The sequence below is a fragment of the Salmo salar genome, chromosome ssa15 (genome assembly GCF_905237065.1).
Source record: "Salmo salar chromosome ssa15, Ssal_v3.1, whole genome shotgun sequence".
Taxonomy (NCBI): Eukaryota; Metazoa; Chordata; class Actinopteri; order Salmoniformes; family Salmonidae; genus Salmo; species Salmo salar.
The window spans coordinates 78,339,678-78,359,151 of NC_059456.1; the positions used below are offsets into that span (position 1 = coordinate 78,339,678).

A 19,474-nucleotide genomic window follows, 5' to 3' on the forward strand; every position below is an offset into this window, starting at 1 on the left:
TGGACTGGCCCGCCCGTTCCCCAGACCTGAATCCAATTGAGCACATCTGGGACATCATGTCTCGCTCCATCCACCAACGCCACGTTGCACCACAGACTGTCCAGGAGTTGGCGGATGCTTTAGTCCAGGTCTGGGAGGAGATCCCTCAGGAGACCATCCGCCACCTCATCAGGAGCATGCCCAGGCGTTGTAGGGAGGTCATACAGGCACGTGGAGGCCACACACACTACTGAGCCTCATTTTGACTTGTTTTAAGGACATTACATCAAAGTTGGATCAGCCTGTAGTGTGGTTTTCCACTTTCATTTTGAGTGTGACTCCAAATCCAAACCTCCATGGGTTGATAAATTGGATTTCCATTGATTATTTTTGTGTGATTTTGTTGTCAGCACATTCAACTATGTAAAGAAAAAAGTATTTAATAAGATTATTTCTTTCATTCAGATCTAGGATGTGTTGTTTAAGTGTTCCCTTTATTTTTTTGAGCAGTATATTTCAACTCCCACTCATACCATCTTTGTTATAACTTGTTGATGTCTTTTTAAATTATTGATAGTGCCACCAAAAAAGTTTTTATGAAGAAACCAGGCTAAGCCTTTCGCACTTGTTTTTTTATTCCTCATTGTTCCACAGACAGACCTGTCTATCCATCAGTGAATGTATGTGGCCTTGTGTGCCTTCAGGGGAGTTGAACAGCCTTGTTATGGGGCGATTCCTCACAAAACTAGAACAAAAAAAGACCATGTTGTTTTTGGTTTTCATTACATTTTATCCATAGAAGGGTACTTTGGAGGAAGGATTATGGACATATATTTGACATTTGTAAATTAATAATTTGAGAATACTTTATTGAAGTTGGAACATTTGTGACATTTTGGCCTCCTTTAATGTTTCATCTGTAGGTGCTACATAGCAAAAATGTGTGTCATACGAAGCTTTACCACTTGCTCTGTAATATGAGTGGTATTGATTTAAATTACAATTTTCTTACATTAATTTATGAATATAGAAAAATATGAACATGAATATAGAAAATATAAGCATTTTAATTTTGCTAATATTTATGTATATCGTTGAGCATACTATACTCTCCGTGCATATCAAAGTTCCAGAGTGGGATATCTTCTGTTTTTAAACTTAAATCCCATTTTATACAGAGAAATATGCATAGTTGGCAATGTAACCAATCACAGCCCTCCGTTTACTTGTATCATTGCACATCCTGCAAATCACCAGCAGAGGGCAACCATTTTGAATCCATTTTCACATTCACTCTGTTGGTAATGCTTTTGCAAATTGGATCATAACTCTAAAAGTAGCAGAGATCCCACTCTGGAAGTTTGATATGCCTGTAAAGTATATTATATTTAACAATATATTGAACAAATTGCCAAATCAAAAATCGCATATTTTTTTATATTCCTAAATTAATGTAAGACAAGTTTTATAGAAATCAAAATACAACAAATATTACAGAGCAAGCGGTAAAGCTTCATATTACACAAATATTTGCTTTGTAGTACCTAACGATGAAACATTATGGAGTCTTTAAGGAGGCCTGGGTAAGGCCAAAGTGTCACCAATATTCCAACTTCAATTAATTATTTCTCAATTATGCTTCAAGATACAAATGTCAAATATATGTCATCAAACCTTCCTCCAAAGGACCCTTCTATGGATGAAATTACTTGAAAATTCAAAAAATCATGGTATTTTTTTGTTCTAGTGTGATGTGGAATCACCCTATAACTAAATCAAATTCAAAATGGTCACTGCTCATGTCTATTCTGACCCTTTGAGAAAGTTCCTTTAATAGCTATGGTTGTTAGGATACCGTATCTGTATAACATGCAATGTATGCAAAACATTTTAATCGCAGGTTGCAGTGTTTAGTTCCATTGCCATGATAAGACTCAGTTGCAATAAGCTTATCTGCACAGTTTGTGCAAGTGAAGGATAAATAACCTGCAAAAAACCTTCAAAGGGAACTCATACAGCACATCTCATATGTTCTCTTCAACTGTTACAGGTTCAGTCCTGTGTCATCCCGACATGGAGTATAATCGATCACAAGACACGGTGGCTAATGAAACCGAACATGTAGCCATCTCTGTTTTCTCTAATGATGGTAAATGTCTATCCATTAATTCCCATACTGTACAGCCCTGGCTGTGTCTCTAGGAAATTGTGACGCATTTTGTGATTAAAACCCTGTGGATATAAAATAGCAAATGTTGACAGTTTGGAAGCAGAACAGTAGTGGTGTGTGGGTAAAATCACAAGGGAAGCCAGACCAGAAAAAAGGCATATTACAACCTATGTGTTGTGATAATGGCGTTGTTTTCTCTATAACCTGTTAGTTCATATCCCTTGACACTGTGATATATAGGCCAGAATAAATTCAACCGCACATTTGTTTCATTACAAAACCGGAGAGCACAAAACATATTGCATGTAACAAACAGTTACATGAACTACAGCATGGTCAAGCGAAGTACTGTTTCCAACAGTTTTGGACTACTAAACAACTATTGATTTTGAACCACGGAGAGTTACCGCAAGTCGCAAAGAAAACAGGAACTGCCTCCACTATTCCAGAACCATTTCAACTTCAACATAATTGAATCACCTATGCTTAGTCTAATACAGTGATAACAAAAAGATACCAAAAACGATTTAGTCCAATCAAAGTAAGCTAAATATGATGTCACTGTCCATGGTGCTGATTTCTGTGTGTGTGTGTGTGTGTGTGTGTGTGTGTGTGTGTGTGGCGCGTGCATGTGCGTGCGTGTGTGCAAGTAGTAAAAACATGTTGACTCACCCTACTTGTAGAGAAACAACAATGCCATCCTCCTATTTGATGTTGCCTAAATGGTCTAATACTCTGTCATACAGTACAAGCTTTTAGTTTTTGTTGACCTAGGCTCCCAGGCTAAAATACTTGCTTGCTAGACTAACTTCCTTTCATGGGCAACGATGCGCCAGGCCAGCTCGTTAACATTAGCATATTACATCTAGCTACATGTAACTTCCATCCTCTCAGACCAGGAGCATAATGTATGAATTTATGGTTGGATCAGAATCGCTGTTATAATCATTGGCCATTATGGAGAATCAAGTAAAACCACAAGTCCAAATCCCTATCCCCATCCATGGCTAATTTACGAAAGGGATGATTTTAGCTAGCTAGCTAGCCACAACAACAAAACGAGATGCAACAATTCAAGTTTTTTTCTGTCAATAATGACGTTTGGCTTGTGATGTGATTGGTCTGAAGCCAAATTCAAACTGGCTTCCCTTGACACTTTCTTTTGGCATGCCTGTCACGTCCTGACCATAGTAAGATGTGATTTTCTATGGTAGAGTAGGTCAGGGCGTGACAGGGGGTGTTTTTCTATGTTTTCTATTTCTATGTTTAAGTTCTGGTTTTTCTATTTCTATGTTGTTGTTTTTTGGGTTGATCTCCAATTGGAGGCAGCTGGTCCTCATTGCCTCTAATTGGAGATCATATTTAAGTAGGGGTTTTTCTTCCTGGGTTTTGTGGGTGATTGTTTGTTCTCCTCTGTGTCACGGTTTGTTGTTTTTTGTCTATTCAGTTATTTTTATGTATTGCATGAGTTTCACGGATTTAAATAAAATGTGGAACTATCAACACGCTGCGCCTTGGTCCCCTCTCTACGACAGCGCCAGGACCATTCACAGCTGAGCTCACTCAGTTTAGCTCAATGCTGATTGCTCGCTGGATTCCCTTGCATTCAATGCTACGGGGGCAACAATGTCATACTCTTTCTGACCAGACAGCATCAGATAGATACGCTACACATACTGAGACAGAGGGGCGTTATTTCGTTCGCTTGGATGTTTTCTCCAGTGAGATACATTCAGCCTCTTGCGAATTGAAGGACATTTATGAAACACAGAGAGACGAAAGATAAAATATTTTGTATGTTTTTTTTATTTTTTCATGGTACGTTTTTTGGGGAAGCCTGGCTTCCATTGGCATCTATGAATACACATCAATGAAGCAGAGTAGGAAAAGCTGTAAATTGGCTTGTTTTTTGACCTGATGATCTTATAGTTCCATTTTATTATGGGTATGGTTCAATCCAAATTGACAGATTTAGATTGAGATTTAAGGGATTATTTACATCAAAAAGTTAGGGTCAGATGTATCTCAAAAGTGTCTTTAAGTCAAGTCCAATTCCTATTCTACAACATCTGTTGTACTGTAGATCTCACTAAATTAAGAAGTCTGAAGGCCTCAAACCCAAATGAATGAAAAAGATTGGCACCATTTAATCAGTTGGAATTAGATGGTGGCAATCCTTCCCATTCATTTGGTATTGGAGCCTGTAAATTCATCCTATTGCATCGTGGGATCTACAGTTGGATGTACACAGCAGATGTTATGGGTGATTAACTTTCAACCACTTTTCAGGAATGAAGAAAATCAGACTTTGGTGTGCAACTACCCCTTTAAATAGCAAAAGATCAAAGACAGAGAAAATTGTCATGTTCCCATGCTCAGATATTGCATGCATCAACCAATGGTTGGGTTACACGTCATTGACTCTGCCGTCGGGCACCAGATTGCTATAAAATATGATGTGGATAGCTAATACGTAAAATACCAATCCAGGCTTTGCAAGAACTGGCAGCAATGTCTGAGCAGGGAAACACGACCAATGACTGCTGATGGTAGCCATACACTCAGGCTACAGCGATGGCAGTTGATTTGACCCCTCACCACCCACATTCTCCAATACTATACATTTTTCAAGACAAATTTATTAATAGAACAGTACTCCTGCTCCTTGCTGTTGAGGAGTCCAGATGACAATATTCACACTAAAATGCATGAGCACTCCCCCCAAGCTCTGAATCATGAATGAGACATACTCCCACACTCCTCAGTACAGACAAGACCAGGAAAAATGGAATACGATGCTGCATCTTTAATCACTCAGACCTTGACTTCACTTGATCCACAGACACCATCTCTATTTCATTCTTAGTCTGCAAGGCTCATTTGACTGCTCCAAGTGCCTTCCCGTCATTTAAAATACATTTTCTGATGGGGCTCAAGTTAAGACTCGTGGTAGAGAGAGACAGAATACTTCCACCAATCCTCTGTACTTTGATTCAACTCTAATGGGAATTAAAGACTAACGGGACTACGGCAAGACAGAGTTGAGCGTTGGCTGAAGTTACATTATGGCATCATACCAATTACGGTATATATGAATGGACAAAGTCATCGATCACATGACACCATTCATTCCTATGTGAAGACGCAATAGTGCATTGAAGCCAAATTAACTCAGTTAATTAAGATGGCGTCTCATGGAGACAAACATGAGCAGTTTGAGCTATTCCAAGAAGTATTGGAGGCTAGCTCGGTGCTGCCGCCTCTCACTGAGTAACTCAAGTTGAAGGCCTGACCGTGGTACTGCAGGCTGCTATTAGCAACTAAATTATCCTTATAACTTCTTCTGTGTGAGATTTAAAAATAATGGGTTCAAGGACATACATCTGGTGTATTAGAAGCAATTATTGGTACCATGATTGTCTTCTAAAAATGTTTTTATTTACCCAAAGATTGACCACAAAGATTGACATTTTTCCATTCACTATAACGGTGGATCCTCTTTCTGCTAACAATGCCTGCAGTACCGCGGTCGACCTTGAACTTCTGTGGCTTCAATGGAAGAGGGCAGTCGTTCTCCCCTGCGTCATACAATTAAGACTCTATTTCAACGTGTCCTATCGGTTCTTTCTTCCCCACAACTGGTATGACTTGGGGGTTGAAAATGTGCCAAGATATTCCCATTGCCAAAAGTACACCTTAAAAGTGGCACTAGACAAAGAGACTAATGGTGTTTTGATCGAAGCACAACCCGCAGGCATGACATAACATATACCAGCTTCTCTGTTCTTCCAGACCCCACCAGGGGCGCTCAGAGTGCACTCATACCGCCTCCCATGTGACATAAGCAAATCATCTAAATATGTCAAAGGGTTCCCCATGCACCATGTCAATCTTGAAGCTACAATATAAACCATATGGAATTCCCATTTTCCCACAAGCCTAGTTATAATGGCTAAGCTCAAGCAGAGTAAAAAAATAAATATTTTCCCCTGGCTGGCACCATGTCTTTGTTTTTAATCAGAAGTGAAACTGCATAAAGGTATACCTCTACATACTGGCAATTCAATAGCATAACTAGCCAACATGTTGTCCAATCATAACACAAGTGATCATTAAATCAGTTTTTTGGTGAATGATTCATGTATCACACTGTTCATACCACTTTAATACAATAAACAGAATCAAACAATTCTCATTCTCAACATGGCCATTGCTATCAGCCTTCACTATACAATTTAGTAATCGCTCGATTAAGAAAAAGGATGAGCCGGTAAAAAAAGGGTGGCACTGAACTCATGTCGTAGTCCCTCCGAAATTTGCTATATTGGTGTCAGCGATGGGATGGTGCCGGAGTGATATCATTAGAGGTGTGTATGTTGTATAAGAACATGGCAGACATCCATAAAAAGGGAGAGTGTAGTGACTTTGCAATTGATCACCATAATATGACCACTGCTCAATGTTTAAACCTTATTAGTACATGGGTAACCAAGTAAACCAACTGAACTTGCTACACTATCAAATGCATGAAGCCCTACTGATTTAGCACAGTCTATGACTATGTCTACATGCACAATTGTAAAACCTACTGTGTTGCATTGAGATCAGATACTTTCAGAAGTGTTGACGATTCCCTTTTTGCACAATTAAAGCAGTCTGCAATTCGAAACACAACATAATGGGGTCTCCCGCCACTTGTTTTGGTATACAGGGATGCGGTTAGTAAAATGTAACTCTTCTCAAATTGAAAGACAGTGCTTTAGATGCAATGACTGACTATGTAATGGACTGTCTGAGTTCATTCCAACCAATAACAGAATATTTAAGTGTATTGTAAACACAATCAATGAAACATTTGACTTCTTGATTTCTAAGCCTGACTAGTTTAAGTGTATCAAATGCAAATTAACTTGGACAATCTGACCACACAATCAAGGTCGGTGCAGGTTTGCTCTCAAGAACCCAAGGTGGCATTCTGCATTTTCCCAGCCATTAGTACCACTCACAGCAGGCTCCATGTGAACTACAATCCCGATGCCTTGTTTGAACGTTTAGAAACGTTAATAATCCTAGTTTGCGATACGGGTTTGGACAATTAAGAGGTCTCTACTTTCACATCAACATAATTTCACAAATACAAAATATACACTTAACGTTAACCGGTTTTAACACATTTGCAGACGAACGTATTTTTCAGTTACAATACTTGTATGGCATCCTTTCTCCCCGTTACACAGAGTTGTTCTGAGCACGCTAATTAACCAAGGTGGTCACCTCTGTCTTCAGTCTGTCTTCTGTAAACAAGCGCTGTAACATGGAAATATGGCCGTGTGGGAACCCTAACCTTATAAAGGTGTGTAGTAATTTAACCTTTTTTTTGTATTATTATTATGTCCCGTTGATATGAAATATAAGGTCCTTATGTTTCCAAAACTGTTGCACAAACACGTCCAGACCGGCTTTTAACAACCCCCGCCAAAAGATACCTTTGTGAATAGACACTAGTCTAGAGTTAGCTAGAGGGCTCTGTAGCCTACAATCATTGAAAGGGTGACAGATGTGATTGGAATAATTCCAATCCCCTGTTGCTCACTGTCTGTCGTGGCAAATTAGTTCTACTGGTGGTTTACATGAGGTAGAATTGATAGAGTGTAAATTTATAAATTGATAATTGCAATCTTGCTGGTACTTTCGTCTTTGAGATCATATGGGCATAGGCTATAAGAACATGTATTATAAAATATTAGGCTTATTGAAATATTCAATTTTTTAGGTAAAATGGAATTTACAGTAGGCTAAGCAGTACGTTTGTTATTCAAATAAATAATTTAAGAGACAAATATTAACCAAATTAAATGCAGACAATTAGTCAGTCTGTGAAGTGCAAAAAAAACAGATGATAGTGGACACCTGCATATGCAGAGTAATAACACAGAATTCAACTACCAAGAAGCATACAATGACAACGTACTGTATGCCTACTTTGATCCCATGATTGATATTGGTCATATCAACTAAAACTGTATTAATTGTGTTTGTACAATTCTGCTTTAAAAACATTTAACAAAAATCATAACTACAGCAACAACACAAATGTTATGAGTTACCTGTCTATAATTCCTGCAATTTTTAACGATGCTTATCCTTTGCCCGATATCCATGTTAAACCACGCATTCCTCTTCTCTCCAACGTCAATGATAGACACGTAGTTGTTGAGTTACTCACTTCGCTCTGAAAGTAGTCAACTGAGAACACATTTCAGTCGGATAGATGTTTTCTTGTTCCAAATAAATACAATAGGTTTACTCAAAACGATACAATCCACTTCAAATCTTAACCAAGGCGCGCGCTCAACCGCGGTTGACTGGCACTTGATCTAGTCTACCACATCCACGGCTGTCAAATTCATTTGAGGAACAGCAGACGCTTCGCTTTGTGCCACAGCGGGACACCAAACCGACCAGCTAAACAGTACGGGATTTTCTGGATTTCATACGAAATTGATTAATTATTTAACAACCAACGAGAGGGGACGTGGAGTGCTTAGCCTACTGGTCGCCACAGAGAAGCAGCCAAACGCCACTATTTTGGCCATGGAAGCCTATGGAGGCGTTTATGTGCTCACCCACTGCGGGTTTTTACACGAAATGTTCATTGTGAACCACTCGATTGTGAACCACTCGTCGGGAATGACAAAGTTGATGCTGCTGGCACTGGCAGAGTGTGAGCTGTACAGAGAATTTTGCTTAACCACTACAGATACACTCCATATCTGTAGACATATTTTATCTGTTGGTGAACGATTAGACAATTTTAGAGGTAATCTGGGATTGGTACCTGCATTTTTTTACTTTTAAATTATATATATGTTTTCTTTATGAATAGGGTAAAATGGGGTAATTCACATTTAAAAGCTAAAGTCTAGATATCGTATTCTAATTAAATAAATATAATATTGAAACAAAATGGCATCGCACAAAACACCAGTCTCAACGTCAACAGTGAAGAGACGACTCCGGGATGCTGGCCTTCTAGGCAGAGTTCCTCTGTCCAGTGTCTGTGTTCTTTTGCCCATCTTAATGTTTTATTTTTATTGGCCAGTCTAAGATATGGCTTTTTCTTTGCAGCTCGGCCTAGAAGGCCAGCATCCCGGAGTCGCCTCTTCACTGTTGATGTTGAGATTGTTGTTTTGCGGGTACTATTTAATGAAGCTGCCAGTTGAGGACTTGTAAGGCGTCTGTTTCTCAAACTAGACACTCTACTGTACTTGTCCTCTTGCTCAGTTGTGCACCGGGGCCTCCCACTCCTCTTTCCATTCTGGTTAGAGCCAGTTTGCGCAGTTCTGTCAAGGGAGTAGTACACAGCGTTGTACAAGATCTTCAGTTTCTTGGAAATTTCCCACATGGAATAGCCTTAATTTCTCAGAACTAGAATAGATTGATGAGTTTCAGAAGAAAGTCCTTTGTTTCTGGCCATTTTGAGCCTGTAATCAAACCCACAAATGCTGATCCTCCAGATATTCAACTAGTCTAAAGAAGGCCAGTTTTATTGCTTCTTTAATCAGAACAACAGTTTTCAGCTGTGCTAACATAATTGCAAAAGCATCTTCTAATGATCAATTAGCCTTTTAAAATGATAAACTTGAATTAGCTAACACAACGTGCCATTGGAACACGGGAGTGATGGTTGCTGATAATGAGCCTATGTAGATATTCCATAAAAAATCTGCCGTTTCCAGCTACAATAGGCATTCACAACATTAACAATGTCTATGCTGTATTTCTGATCAATTTTATTTTATTTTAATGGACAAAAAAATTATATTTTCTTTCAAAAACAAGGACATTTCTAAGTGACCCCAAACTTTTGAACGGTAGTGTATATACAGTTGAAGTCGGAAGTTTACATACACCTTAGCCAAATTCATTTAAACTCAGTTTTTCACAATTCCTGACATTTAATCCTAGTGAAAAATCCCTGTCTTAGGTCAGTTAGGATCACCACTTTATTTTAAGAATGTGAAATGTCAGAATTATAGTAGAGAGAATGATTAATTTCAGCTTTTATTTCTTTCATCACATTCCCAGTGGGTCAGAAGTTTACATACACTCAATTAGTATTTGGTAGCATTGCCTTTAAATTGTTTAACTTGGGTCAAAAGTTTCAGGTAGCCTTCCACAAGCTTCCCACAGTAAGTTGGGTGAATTTTGGCCCATTCCTCCTGACAGAGCTGGTGTAACTGAATCAGGTTTGTAGGCCTCCTTGCTCGCACACGCTTTTTCAGTTCTGCCCACACATTGTCTATAGGATTGAGGTCAGGGCTTTGTGATTGCCACTCCAATACCTTTGATGGCCACTCCAATACTTTCTTGTCCTTAGGCCATTTCGCTACAACTTTGGAAGTATGCTTGGGGTCATTGTCCATTTGGAAGACCATTTGCGACCAAGCTTTAACTTCCTGAATGATGACTTGAGATGTTGCTTCAATATATCCACATAATTGTCCTTCCTCATGATGCCATCTGTTTTGTGAAGTGCACCAGTCCCTCCTGCAGCAAAGCCCCCCCCACAACATGATGCTGCCCCCCCCCCCATGCTTCACGGTTGGGATGGTGTTCTTCGGGTTGCAAGCCTCCCCCTTTTTCCTCCAAACATAACGATGGTCATTATGGCCAAACAGTTCTATTTTTATTTCATCAAAGCAGAGGACATTTCTCCAAAAACGAAGATCTTTGTCCCCGTTTGCAGTTGCAAACCGTAGTCTGGCTTTTGTATGGCGGTTTTGGAGCAGTGGCTTCTTCATTGCTGAGCGGCCTTTCATGTTATGTCGATATAGGACTTGTTTTACTGTGGATATAGATACTTTTGTACCTGTTTCTTCCAGCATCTTCACAAGGTCCTTTGCTGTTGTTCTGGGATTGATTTGCACTTTTCGCACCAAAGTACGTTAATCTGTAGGAAACAGAACGCGTCTCCTTCCTGAGCGATATGACGGCTGCGTGTTTCCATGGTGTTTATACTTGCGCACTATTGTTTGTACAGATGAACGTGGAATTGCGATACATTGAATTATAAGTGAAATAATCTGTCTGTAAACAATTGTTGGGAAAATGACTTGTGTCATGCACGAAGTAGATGTCCTAACCGACTTGCCAAAACTTTAGTTTGTTAACAAGAAATGTGTGGAGTGGTTGAAAAACAAGTTTTAATATCTATGTAAACTTCCGACTTCAACTGTATATACACAGTGCATTCGGAAAGTATTCAGACCCTTTGACTTTTTCATCATTTTGATACGCTACAGCCTTATTGCTAAAATTGATTAAATAAAAACAAATTCCTCATCAATATTCACAAAATACCCCATAATGACAAAGTGAAAACAGGTTTTCATACATTTTTGAAAAAAACTGAAATACCTTATACATAATTATTCAGACCCTTTGCTAAGAGACTTGAAATTGAGCATCCTGTTTCCATTGATCATCCTTGAGATGTTTCTACAACTTGATTTGAGTCCAACTGTGGTAAATTCAATTGATTGGACATGATTTGGAAAGGTACACACCTGTCTATATAAGGTCCCACAGTTGACAGTGCATATCAAAGCAAAAACCAAGCAATGAGGTCAAAGGAATTGTCCGTAGAGCTCTGAGACATGATTGTGTTGAGGAACAGATCTGGGGAAGGGTACCAAAAAATGTCTGCAGCATTGAAGGTCCCCAAGAACACAGTGGCCACCATCATTCTTAAATGGAATAAATTTGTAACCACCAATACTCTTCCTAGAGCTGTCCACCTGGCCAAACTGAGCAATCGGGGGAGAAGGGCCTTGGTCAGGGAGGTGACCAAGAACCCGATGGTCACTCTGACAGCGCTCCAGAGTTTCTCTGTGGAGATTTGAGAACCTTCCAGAAGGACAACCATCTGCAGCACCACCAATTAGGCCTTTATGGGAGAGTGCCCAGACGGAAGCCACTCCTCATTAAAAGGCACATGACAGCCCGCTTGGAGTTTGCCAAAAGGCACCTAAAGACTCTCTGACCATGGGAAACAAGATTCTCTGGTCTGATGAAACCAATATTGAACTCTTTGACCTGAATACCAAGCATCACGTATGAAGGAAACCTGGCACCATCCCTACGGTGAAGCATGGTGGTGGCAGCATCATGCTGTGGGGATATTTTTCAGCGGCAGGGACTTGTAGACTAATCAGGATCGAGGGAAACATTAATGGAGCAAAGTACAGAGAGATCCTTGATTAAAAAAAACTGCTCCAGAGTGCTCAGGACCTCAGACTGGGGCCAAGGTTCACCTTTCAACAGGACAACAGCCCTAAGCACACAGCCAAGACCACGCAGGAGTGGATTCGGGACACATCTCTGAATGTCCTTGAGTGGCCCAGCCAGAGCCCGGACTTGAAATCGATCTAACATCTCTCGAGAGACCTGAAAATAGCTGTGCAGTGACACTCCCCATCCAACCTGACAGAGCTTGAGAGGATCTGCATTGAAGAATGGGAGAAACTCCCCAAACACAGGTGTGTCAAGCTTGTGCGTCATACCCAAGAAGACTCGAGGCTGTAATCGCTGTCAAAGGTGCTTTAACAAAGTACTGAGTAAAGGGTCTGAATACTTATGTAAATATTTTTGTATTTTTGTATTTTTTTAATACCTTTCAAAAAAAATTCTACAAAAAATTCTACAAACCAGTTATTGATTTTTCATTATGGGGTATTTTGTGTCGATTGATGAGGATATATATATATATATATATATATATATACTGCTCAAAAAAATAAAGGGAACACTTAAACACATCCTCGATTTGAATGAAAGAAGTAATCTTATTAAATACTTTTTTCTTTACATAGTTGAATGCGCTGACAACAAAATCCCACAAAAATAATCAATGGAAATCCAATTTATCAACCCAAGGAGGTCTGGATTTGGAGTCACACTCAAAATTAAAGTGGAAAACCACACTACAAGCTGATCCAACTTTGATGTAATGTCCTTAAAACAAGTCAAAATGAGGCTCAGTAGTGTGTGTGGTCTCCACGTGCCTGTATGACCTCCCTACAATGCCTGGGCATGCTCCTGATGAGGTGGCGGATGGTCTCCTGAGGGATCTCCTCCCAGACCTGGACTAAAGCATCCGCCAACTCCTGGACAGTCTGTGGTACAACGTGGCGTTGGTGGATGGAGCGAGACATGATGTCCCAGATGTGCTCAATTGGATTCAGGTCTGGGGAACGGGCGGGCCAGTCCATAGCATCAATGCCTTCCTCTTGCAGGAACTGCTGACACACTCCAGCCACATGAGGTCCAGCATTGTCTGGCATTAGGAGGAACCCAGGGCCAACCGCACCAGCATATGGTCTCACAAGGGGTCTGAGGATCTCATCTCGGTACCTAATGGCAGTCAGGCTACCTCTGGCGAGCACATGGAGGGCTGTGCGGCCCCCCAAAGAAATGCCACCCCACACCATGACTGACCCACCACCAAACCGGTCATGCTGGAGGATGTTGCAGGCAGCAGAACGTTCTCCACGGCCTCTCCAGACTCTGTCACGTCTGTCACGTGCTCAGTGTGAACCTGCTTTCATCTGTGAAGAGCACAGGGCGCCAGTTGCGAATTTGCCAATCTTGGTGTTCTCTGGCAAATGCCAAACGTCCTGCACGGTGTTGGGCTGTAAGCACAACCCCCACCTGTGGACGTCGGGCCCTCATACCACCCTCATGGAGTCTGTTTCTGACCGTTTGAGCAGACACATGCACATGTGTGGCCTGCTGGAGGTCATTTTGCAGTGCTCTGGCAGTGCTCCTCCTGCTCCTCCTTGCACAAAGGCGGAGGTAGCGGTCCTGCTGCTGGGTTGTTGCCCTCCTACGGCCTCCTCCGCATCTCCTGATGTACTGGCCTGTCTCCTGGAAGTGCCTCCATGCTCTGGACACTACGCTGACAGACACAGCAAACCTTCTTGCCACAGCTCGCATTGATGTGCCATCCTGGATGAGCTGCACTACCTGAGCCACTTGTGTGGGTTGTAGACTCCGTCTCATGCTACCACTAGAGTGAAAGCACCGCCAGCATTCAAAAGTGACCAAAACATCAGCCAGGAAGCATAGGAACTGAGAAGTGGTCTGTGGTCCCCACCTGCAGAACCACTCCTTTATTGGGGGTGTCTTGCTAATTGCTTATAATTTCAACCTGTTGTCTATTCTATTTGCACAACAGCATGTGAAATTTATTGTCAATCAGTGTTGCTTCCTAAGTGGACAGTTTGATTTCACAGAAGTGTGATTGACTTGGAGTTACATTGTGTTGTTTAAGTGTTCCCTTTATTTTTTTGAGCAGTGTATATTTTTTTTATATCTAATCCATTTTAGAGTAAGGCTGTAACATACCAAATGTGGAAAAAGTCAAGGGGTCTAAATACTTTCTGTGGGGTTATGTTACTCCAACTATGTTACTCCATCAGAACCCTAAATATAATCTTGTTTACTTAATTGTTTGTAAAAATGAAATTGTAAACACTGTACCACTGTATACCTTCAAAACATGGTTACAACTTTTGGGGGGTATCTGTAGTTTACTTTACTATTTATATTTTTGACAACTTTTAATTTTACTTCACTACATTCCTACAGAAAATAATGTACTTTTTACTCCATACATTTTCCCTGACAGCCAAAAGTATTCGCTACATTTTGAATGCTTAGCAGGACAGAAAAATTGTCAGATTCACACACTTATCAAGAGAACATCCCTGGTCATCTCTACTGGCTCTGATCTGGTCGACTCACTAAACACAAATGCTTCATTTGTAAAATACTTTTACTCAAGTAGTATTTTACTGGGTGACTTTCACTTTTACTTGAGTCATTTTCTATTAAGGAATCTTTACTTTTACTCAAGTATGACAATTGCGTACTTTTTCCACCACTGGTCATAATGCTTAATGACAATGTCATAAAGTGTATTTTCTACAAGTTTTTTAAAGTATGATGAAAAAAACATGAACGTAAAGAATTCATTACAACAACAACAAAGGATTTAAGAAACAAACTTTCAACTTAAAGGAAACGTCTTGGCAGTGAAAATACTAATTTAAATAAATGTGGGTTTTGACACTCTTATGTAGGTGTCATAACCAGCCATAAAATAATGCTTTATATGTCACAACAGGTGTAAATGTATGGGTCCATGACAGTGTTATGACCATATTATGACAGGTTATGACAAGTTATGTCAGCTGTTTTGACACTGGGTGTCATCTAAAGTGTCCCAAGGTGGGTAAAGATATTAAGAAATACATCAAAACACAGTAATGTAGTAACTAAAGAACCCTAATGTAAGTAAAGACCCCTATTCTAATATTTATATTTAGTTTTGCAGAAATTATTGGTCTTAAGAAATATTGCCCAGTGTCTTGTCATTCTGTTTCCAAAAATATCTAAGATATTTTCTAATTCATCTCCCTCATGGGTCGGGAGGATAATGAAAGTTCACAGAAGAAACAAGTAAAGATAGACCTACCAATTAGTTATAGTGTTTTTACTGATAACAATTTGGTTTGGGATTCATTAAATGATTAAAACGCATCATTCTGTTACCAAATCGGTAACAGAGTGACAGACAAATCCGTAACGGATGACTCTAACTGAATTGGTTACAATGGGAAATCATAATAATCACAAACCACAGTTAGGTCTCCTGCTACTATCCTCCCTTCCTGGCATGCTGTTATGTTCAGCTTATTATTGTTATGTTCAACTGTGTTCTTTCTCTTTCTGTCATGTGGTGGTCAAAGCAAGAGTGTGAAAACAGTCTGGACAACCCCTCCCTCTCTCTCTCCCTCTTTCTCTCTGTCTCTCACCTCTCTCTCTCTCCAGTTAATGTAACCTCTCCCTGCTCTTACAGACACCTACCCATGAGCCCCCACTCTTTCTAATTACTGTAACCAGCCTCTTCACCCACTGAGCACCGACTGACACTGTACGTCCATGGATGTTTAAAAGTAGTAGAGTATAGGTCAGTACAATATATACAGTACAGTGCTGTAGTGTAGAGTTTAGTACAGTACATTAAAGTAGAGTACAGTATCATTTACTGTATTGTACTGTACTTTAATTTACTGTATTGTACTGTACTTTACCGTACTGTACTAAACTCTACTGTACTGGACTATACTCTACTGCACTATACTGTGCTGTACTGTACAGTGCTTTCTTCTACTGTGCTTTACTGTGCTGTACTGTGATGTCCAAACTTGTGAAACATAGAAGTTGATGATTGGTACAGATTTGGTCTTGTTTGGGGGCGAAGCTCATTAGAATAATAGCCAGAGTGTAGAATAATACCCAAATATGTAAAGGAGGATATTACATTGTTCTACCTATTCAGGATACATCACCATGAAGAGAATGACATTCATAATTATGCATTTCTATATACTGTAGATCAAGAACCCATGATGTTTTTCTGTTTCCATCATTCTGTTACCGGGTGTTAGGCCACTTTACTTACTGTATGTAGTTCAATAACCAAAAGAGATTGTCAAGGTGACAAGGTGTCATATCATAGCTGACACCCCATTCTTTCTGCAGACATCTTTGAATCTTAATTAAGAGCAGATATTTAACACTAGAAAGGCCTTTTTGGGGGTGGACTCAAACAGTCTAAGAAATATTTTCCATTTATGCTATTTGGAAGAAGTATCATTTGGTTGTGTTTATGAAGGTCTTGGACATCATTAGAATACAAGAAAGTTATTATTTCAAATAACACAATAGCATTTTCAGGTCTTGATAGTACTGTAGGCTATCTGTTGCCCGTGCTCATATGTGTAGCGCATGGAACAGTGGATATTCTTGAAAAAAGTTATATTTTGAAATAAAGCTCTTCAATTTTGAGAGTTATTTGTCAATGGTACGTGTTTTGGAAACTTTAGAATATGCTCGATTTGATACTATATAGAAATCAACATTTCTTACCTGCATGTGACTCTGTAGGTGTAGTTGAAAAAGTCACTTTTTGGCGCTCTGGTAAAAGAATGACATGTCCTCTTAAAACTGCTTATAACACAAATTCTGTTTGTGATATCGAAATTCTAACAACATACGTGCGTTAAATAGACTTATTTAGGAAAAGTCAAGGACGGAAGGGTGCATGACTTAAAAAATGGCAGAGATATTAACATTGTACATTTAGTTTGAGTCAAAATCACTCACTCTGCCTTTCTGAGGGAGATTGTATGATCATTCTCTTACCAAACTTTATATCTGCACTGTTCTTCGAGTAAATGTGTTTTTGTAAAATGATGAGTGGAAATTGTTTAAAGTAGTCATTGTGCATAGAGTTTTATTGTTTGTTTAACTATGCAATCAATGGTTTTTGTTTGGCATACATTTTAAAGCGAAAATCGTAGTCTCAGCATCATTCTGTTACCGTGAAATTGCCTTAAAGCTTTTTTGACAGTGCATATTTCCAATTAAAATAGCAAGTTTTTGTCTTTTTGCTCACTTTGGTGTACACATTTTCTTTCACTCCAGGGAAGTGCTCTCATCCCTAGTTGACAGTGAGGTTTTTGTTGTCATTTGCAAAACATCACTTAAACATCCATACAGCCAATCCTGATGAATTGTGTTTCAAAAATCAGAAGCTTGTCATTGCTGTCATGAATCAAAAAGACAAACATAATTTGGGAATATGTTGCTGAATACAAAGTGAGCTACATTTCCAACATATAGAATTTCTGATGTGTCTTTGGCTCACCACAAAAGGATTGCTGGAGTAACTACAGGCAACTTTAAGGCAAACAGAAAGTTTGAACCAATTGCTGTATGTCACTTGTGCACTGTTAACTTTCTATCAATTTCAAGCTTCTGCCTCTAAACCTAGGAATCTCTTTTTCACCTTCTCTTCCCTCCTTAATCCTCCATCCTCTCTCTCTGCAGACGACTTTGTCAACCACTTTAAAAAGAAGGTTGACGACATCCATTCTGCCTATTGAGTCCACTGGTCCCACTCACACAGAACTACCCTACGATTTGACCTCCTTCTCCCCTCTCTCTCCAGATGAAGTCCTGCAACTATTGAGGTCCGGCCAACCGACAAAGGAGACCTTCTTCCATTCCTCACTTCCCTCATCAACTCATCCCTGACCACTGGCTGCGTCCCCTCTAACTTTAAAATGGCCTGAGTCGCTCCCCTCCTCAAGAAACCAACACTTGATCCTTCTTACCTCAAGAACTACAGACTGGTATTGTCTTTCTTGCTGTCTCTGACCAACTCTCTTGCCATCTCTCTCAGAACGATCTTCTTGACCCTAACCAGTAAGGCTTCAAGACGGGTCACTCAACTGAGACTGCTCTTCTCTGTGTCGTGCTCTCCGCACTGCCAAAGCTGACTCTCTCCTCTGTTCTCATCCTCCTAGATCTATCTGCTGCCTTCAACACCATCAAACATCACATTCTCCTCTCCACCCTCAGGGCTGGGCATCTCAGGCTCTGCACACTCTTGGATTGCATCCTACCCAGCAGGCCACTCCCACCAGGTGACGTGGAGAGGATCTGTGTCTACACCACGTACTCTCAATACTGGTGTCCCCAGGGCATGTTTCTGGGACCTCTCCACTTCTCTTTATACACCAAGTCACTCGGCTCCGTCATATGTCCATATCATTTATCATTGCTATTCAGATGACACTCAACTACTTTTTTCCTTCCCCCTTCTGGCACCCCAGTGACAGGAAACTCTGCGTGCCTGGCAAATATCTCAGCTTGGATGTCGGCCCACCACCTCAAGATCAACCTCGACAAGACGGAGCTGCTCTTACTCCTGGGGAAGGCCTGCTAACTCCAAGACTTCTCCATCACGGTTTACAGCTCAACGGTGTCCCCCTTCCAGAGTTCAAAGAACCTTGGCCTGACCCTGGACAACACCATGTCGTTCTCTGCAAACATCAAAACAGTGACTTGCTCCTGTAGGTTCATGCTCTACAACATCGGTAGAGTATGACCCTACCTCACATACAGTGAGGGAAAAAAGTATTTGATCCCCTGCTGATTTTGTATGTTTGCCCACTGACAAAGCAATGATCAGTCTATCATTTTAATGGTAGGTTTATTTGAACAGTGAGAGACAGAATAACAACAAAAAAATCCAGAAAAACGCATGTAAAAAATGTTATAAATTGATTTGCATTTTAATGAGGGAAATAAGTATTTGACCCCCTCTCAATCAGAAAGATTTCTGGCTCCCAGGTGTCTTTTATACAGGTAACGAGCTGAGAGAAGGAGCACACTCTTAAAGGGAGTGCT

General features: G+C 40.2%; 1 protein-coding gene across 2 annotated transcripts in view; it reads right to left on the reverse strand.

Annotated features, from left to right (window-relative positions):
* The window catches only part of cntn3a.1 (contactin 3a, tandem duplicate 1), a 107,580-nt gene extending 98,841 nt beyond the window's left edge, over positions 1 to 8,739 (reverse strand). For both annotated transcript variants that reach the window (XM_014145840.2, XM_014145839.2), the window contains exon 1: positions 8,257 to 8,739. The gene's annotated coding sequence lies outside the window, so the exon portion shown is untranslated. The remainder of the gene's footprint in view (positions 1 to 8,256) is intronic.
* Between the last annotated feature and the right edge of the window lie 10,735 nt (positions 8,740 to 19,474).